Below are 6,000 nucleotides of genomic sequence, written 5' to 3' on the forward strand. Positions count from 1 at the left end.
GTTGTTTGAGTTATGTTGCGTGGTTGGATTCTAAAGCCATCAAAGGAATCAATTTTGTGATTTATTGCTACAATTAATAATGTCCCAGTAAATGCCCAAACCCTACAGAACTGGTGCCTTCAGAGAGCACACTACACCTATAACGCCAGATGGAACATGCACTGTAAATGTCTGTATAATCTAATTAGCTATGATAGTACATTTTGTTTTTAAAAAGTGTTGACGCTGCCCTTTTTTGCCCAACAAAAGATTATTTCACAAGGTGCAAAAAATGTGGTCATTAAACAATCACCTTTTATGAACACATACATAGCTGGAATCCAGGACTGATACCTAAAGAACACCTTTTAAACAGAAGGTTTCTGAAGCAAACTGATGTTTACTTTTATTTAAATAGGATTTAAACCAATTTAGAGTGTCAATTGGTAAACCCAGTAAACCTACATCTAATAGGATTACAGTATAGCAGAGAAAACCTAGAATTAGCATATTCATCTCTACCATGCCCAGATCTGACACCATCCCTTTGGTTCCCTACAATCTGGTCCTGACATTGCAGGCCCTGGACGGAAGGCCCCTAGGATCAGGACACATCCAGAAGAGGACCATACATCACACTAACAAGGGTGCGCTGCACAGGAAGGCCTTTGACCTTTGACCTTTGGAGCCTCCTTCCCTTACATTTCTGTCACCTATCACAAATTCTGCTTACACGGGGCCTCCAGGAGGAACGATATTTCATTCCACTGTATACTTGTATATGGCTGGAGTGACAAACAAACGTGAACTTGAACTTGAACTTCTGGAGAAGGCCAGTAAGATGTCCAAGATAGACCTGAGGGGGACCTACAACCTGATCCAAATAAGGTGTGGAAAACAGCATTCAATACCAGTATGGGGCATTACGAATACCTGGTGATCCCCTTTGGTCTCTGTAGTGCCATTTTCCAAAATTTCATGAATTACATCTTCCGAAACTTCTTAGAAGAATGTATGGTGGTGTACCTAAATAACATTTTAATCTTCTCCCGTGACCTCCAGGAACACATTGGACATGTGATTGCACATTGGTCTGTGAACCCCTACTCCATCTCAGGGAGCACCACCTCTATGCCAAACTGGGAAAGTGTGAGCTCCATTGGCCAGGGTTGGCCTTCCTGGGACACATCCTCTTTTCATCAGGCCTCCCAATGGACCCCAGAAAAGTTGCAGCAGTTAAGGTCTGGTCCACACCCATTTCCCTTAAACAAATTCAGCACTTATTGGGGTCTGCTATTTTCTACCACCGTTTCATGGCAGCTATCACCAGCTTCATCCGAAAAAGGCCCGGTCAGGGGAAATGGACAATAAGTGCAGAAAATCTTTAAGGAACAAGCGCCGCTTAACTTCAGCTCTAATCATTGATCATCCCTATCCTTTGAAGTCGATGTCGAAGTGTCAGATATGAGATTTGGTCACATTCTTTCCAAGTGGTTTGGGACACCACCCAAGATTTACTCCTGCTCCTTATTTTCCTGAAAGCTGTCCCCAGCAGAGCACAATTACGACGTAGGTAGTTGGGAGTTTCTACCAGTCAAGATGGTCCTGGAAGAATGCTGACATCCCCTAGAGCCCTCGACAGGTGCGCTAGGTCTAGTTTTTTTCCCCGATTTGACTTCACCCTCTCATATTGGCTGGGAGTCAAGACAGGAAAGCTGATGCCCCATCAAGAAACATTCCCACGGGTAATTGCATTCAAACATGCCTAGGTCCTTTATCAATTCTGCCCACATTCCACCAATCATCCATTCAGTCCTCTTAATTATTCTATTAAATTCTCTATTTAATACTATTGACACCCCCTTTTCAGTGCTCTGACATTGCGTGAGATTTTTTTTCAGGAAGCGTTCCATTCCATTTCTGTTTCTGCCTGAAAGTCTGAAAACCCCAAAGTTCAGAATCCAGAATACCTGAAAGCTGATCTATCCAAAACCTTGTTCTAGGACCGATTCAGTCGCGTCTTCCTACTCCCAGCTTGGCAAGAATACAAAGAAATATATTAAACTGGTGCAAAAAAGATGCCAAACAAAACTACAGAGAGTATAATTAAAACTACAGTACAGGTCAAAGAGTCATGGTGAGTTTTCAGTAGATTAAAATGAAAAAAGTTAGTATTGATTATGATCTCCCTCAGCATTAGCACATTTTTAGCCATGTTTATGCATGAACTTGATTAACCTCCTGTATGATGTCTGTTATTTGGTTCTGCAGATGGTTTATTGGACTCTATTGGAGAAAAAGCTGGCCACCACAAGATCTTTACATTGTTTTCGTAAAATCATGCCAATATAATTTTCGAAGTGTGTGGTCTTGCATTGCCTTGCTGGAACGTAAACACTTCTGGGTCTGCTGAACTGAAAATCTGCTGGCTCAAGGACTGTCAGTGACACTGTATTGCAGAGCTGTAAGGCTGCCCTCAATATGCACCAATTGCTTTTGACTGTTGGCTTGAACAATTAAACAGCACAATGATTACCACAACAGTTTTTTCCATCTGAACACACACTTGTCTTCCATCAAGGGCAAAACAACATTTAATTTGCTCTATTTATCTATCACCTGTAAATGAAACACTCTATCACTCTATCTGTCAGATTACCCCTAGCACAAAGGAGACAGAGATTTCATTTCTCAGCTGTCTGTGTTCCCCCTGAATGGCCTCTGACCATGTAATTCATTTTCATGCACAGCAGGAGTTACGGTCTACATTCTACTGCTGTGCGTGGTATTTCTTCCTGGCATTTCCTGTTGCAGTTGTCATGACAGATGTGATGGTCCAGTGCCATTGTTGTGGCCTCCATGAGTGGCATGTACTCATCTTTTTCTGTACTTGCATTAATTAAAATTGTCATTTTGAATAGTTGATATATATTTCTTGGGTGGCATTGCGGCTCAGTGGTTAGCATTGCTGCCTTACACCACTGTGGCTTTGGGTGCTATATATGACCACACATTGATACATTAATAAAAAAGTAAGTAACAATATGTATATATATATACTGAGCTGTTGCTGTAAAGTATGCATTTTCGTTGTGCATCAGTACGTTTTCCCATTGGGCCATTGGGAAAAATTGGTCCTAAAATAATCAATATTTTGTGTTCTACTGCAGCACATTATCTTAAGGTGCATGGAAACAGAGTACAATACAGAATGAGTAAAGCAATAGTAAATCTACTATAAGTGGATTAAAGCCAGTTTCCCCTAGATTTATTTATACCCCCAATGCAATAAGAACTTAAGTCTTCTTTAAATCAATTTTATTATAGAAAATTCAGTTTGAGTAAACACAGTAGTCATTTATTCAGACCTCTAAGTAAATAAAACCTAGCATCTTTTCTGAACTATAAAGAGGATTCCAAAAGTTTCCCATTTCCACAGAGTCCACTGTGGCATGGTGGAGCAGTGGTTAGCATTGCTGGGGCCCTGGGTTCAATTCTGGACTGAGGGAGCTCTCTGTGTGGAGCTTGTATGTTCTCCCTGTGTTTGTGTGGGTTTCCTCTGGGTGCTCTGGTTTCCTCCTAGAGTCCAAAAACATACAGTACTTGTAGGTTATATGGCTTCTGGGAAAATTGGCCATGATGTGACTGTGTGTGTTTGTGTGTGTCCTGTGATGGACTGACATCCTGTCCAGTGTGGATTTATGGATGTGCAGAAGTACCAAGTTTTAAAGAAGTAACCAGCAAGATGTTACTAAAAGAATGAAGATCCTTTAATTAAATGTTATGCATGATGATGGGAATTTTCATCACAATGATGAATTATTAAAACCTAAACTGATTTCAACTGATACAAATGTATTACATATATGGAATATTATTGTATTTTATTTCATAAAACAGCAAAAAAAAACTTTTCTTAACTGTGTTAAGGTGGCTTAATAAATGTTTAATCAATCTGTCACACTGGCTTTTGTGCTTCAAAAGCTTTCCTTAACCAAAATCTCCAGGGCTTTGTGCTCCTATCTGTGAAAAAAGCAAGAATTTAACAGTATAATACAGCTTTAGCTATTTTCATGCTCATCATCATATTTTCATGTGAAAACATGCTCTCATTGAGCTGGGTGATGGAAACTTCAGAATATCTTGTACTATTTCTAGATGCATCTATGGTTATGGCCTGGCAGACAATTATAATTCATTCTCAAAATGACTTATAAAAACCTTAAAGGGGGGGCAATGAATTTAGAGGCATTCAGTCCTAATCCCACAGATAGCAACTTCGCACCATTTACTCCTCAACCAAATGTTTGAACGTTTGGTTTGTACTGAGCAGAATAACTATAGCAACAACACATCATCAGTGTTGTTTTAAGACATTAAAATGGATTAGATTCTGCACCTTGAAATGTTACAAAAACCTTGGAATAAATTCTTAGGTTGGTGACACTAACAACACAATGCACTTCTGTAGTATAAACGTAAGGCTTTGTGAATTTACAAAAATATTTATTAGATTCTATATTCCTTGGTTAATCTTGTCATGAGATTGAGATTATCATGGATTCTGTGGTATTATGTTGACAAGACGATAGCTAAAAGGAATCCAGAAAGTTGTTTCTGCAAGATCAACCGTCATCCTACTAAAGCTTTTTACTGAAAATAAACAAAGCAGTTTTACGCTTTAAAAAAAAATGATATTGCTAACACATACTGTAACTAGGCTACATGATCAGTTTACATTAAGAGCTGCTACAGATTGTAATTCCTTGCCTTTATATAGTATCTTCATCCCAAGGGATCCTAAAGTTCTTCACATATAAAGGTTTATAGGTTTATAGGTTTATAGGTTTATTCCAGAGTCAAAAGAAAAGGTATTAAGTTTCAGGCTAAATCCTTTAGGGATGATATTATGTCTACGACATCTGTAAAGGAATAGAAGGTGGTTAGAAAGCCTGGTCCTGGAACAGATAGCTGTGAATAGACGGAATGCTGGTTTAGTGAGAGAACCTCACACCTGAAGAACGCTCCACGCCCGAAACGTTGTGTTTTCTTTCTTCTTTTTTTCAGAATGGAATAAACATATTACTCGTTCCTTTGCAGCCTACGCATGCTGACGCAGCTACCCACCTGAACCTTTTCACATATAGTCAGGAACCCACTACATCCAACACTAAAGGGCAGTGACACATGGCAGCGGCTCCACTACATTACAGGTTGTCGCGCCCTGTACAGCTAGAGGGCACTCTACTTCTGCCCTGTTCCTAGTTCCCTGTGATTATTCATGTCTTTCCAGTGTGTCGTGCTGTGTTGCCTATTTACTTCCTGTGTCTGCTCTCCTGGCTCAGCATTGAGGGTACAGATGTCTTGAGACCTACCTATTACCAGGTCGCCTCATGTCCGTGGCCCAGGGCATAGGTTTCTCTACCGACATCGTCTGATCCCCTAAGCCTTGGTCAACCCCCGTGTTGCCCCTTAAGCTGCTATGCATAGGGTCTCTACTGCTCTCCTTGTCATTCCACGGCATGCTCTTTCCGACATTCGTGACACAGGTTCTCAGTTTAACATCTCAGCTGAAGGGTGGCACCTCCTATAGCTGTGGTTCTCAACTCTGGTCCTTAGGGTCCTCTGTGTCTGTTTCAAGTTCAACAGGGCCCTTAATCATCAATGGTCATTGATGCATCTAACTGATCTGCTTGCTTGTTTAGACCCTTTTTTAACTCTAACGGACATACATTTTTTTAGCCATTCCTCAACTTCCTAAATAAAAATTTGCTGTTTTATTTCTGTCTGTAAGGCTCTTGATATGCAGTCAATTTTATGAGAGACAGGTAGAGATGACGATCTATTAAGCTGTCCAGCAAGGAGTGTTTTTTTCCCTTCTATTGAAGCCAACTTCAAGAGTTTTTAAGAGTTGAAAGAAAAATTTAAAAACACACCTAAAAGGGTAACCACTTGGCAACCACTAACCTACAGCACTGCAAAACTAATCACCATACATGGGATAGTGGGCTGGACAATCCG

The sequence above is a fragment of the Lepisosteus oculatus genome, chromosome 2, assembly GCF_040954835.1.
Source record: "Lepisosteus oculatus isolate fLepOcu1 chromosome 2, fLepOcu1.hap2, whole genome shotgun sequence".
NCBI classification, from domain to species: domain Eukaryota; kingdom Metazoa; phylum Chordata; class Actinopteri; order Semionotiformes; family Lepisosteidae; genus Lepisosteus; species Lepisosteus oculatus.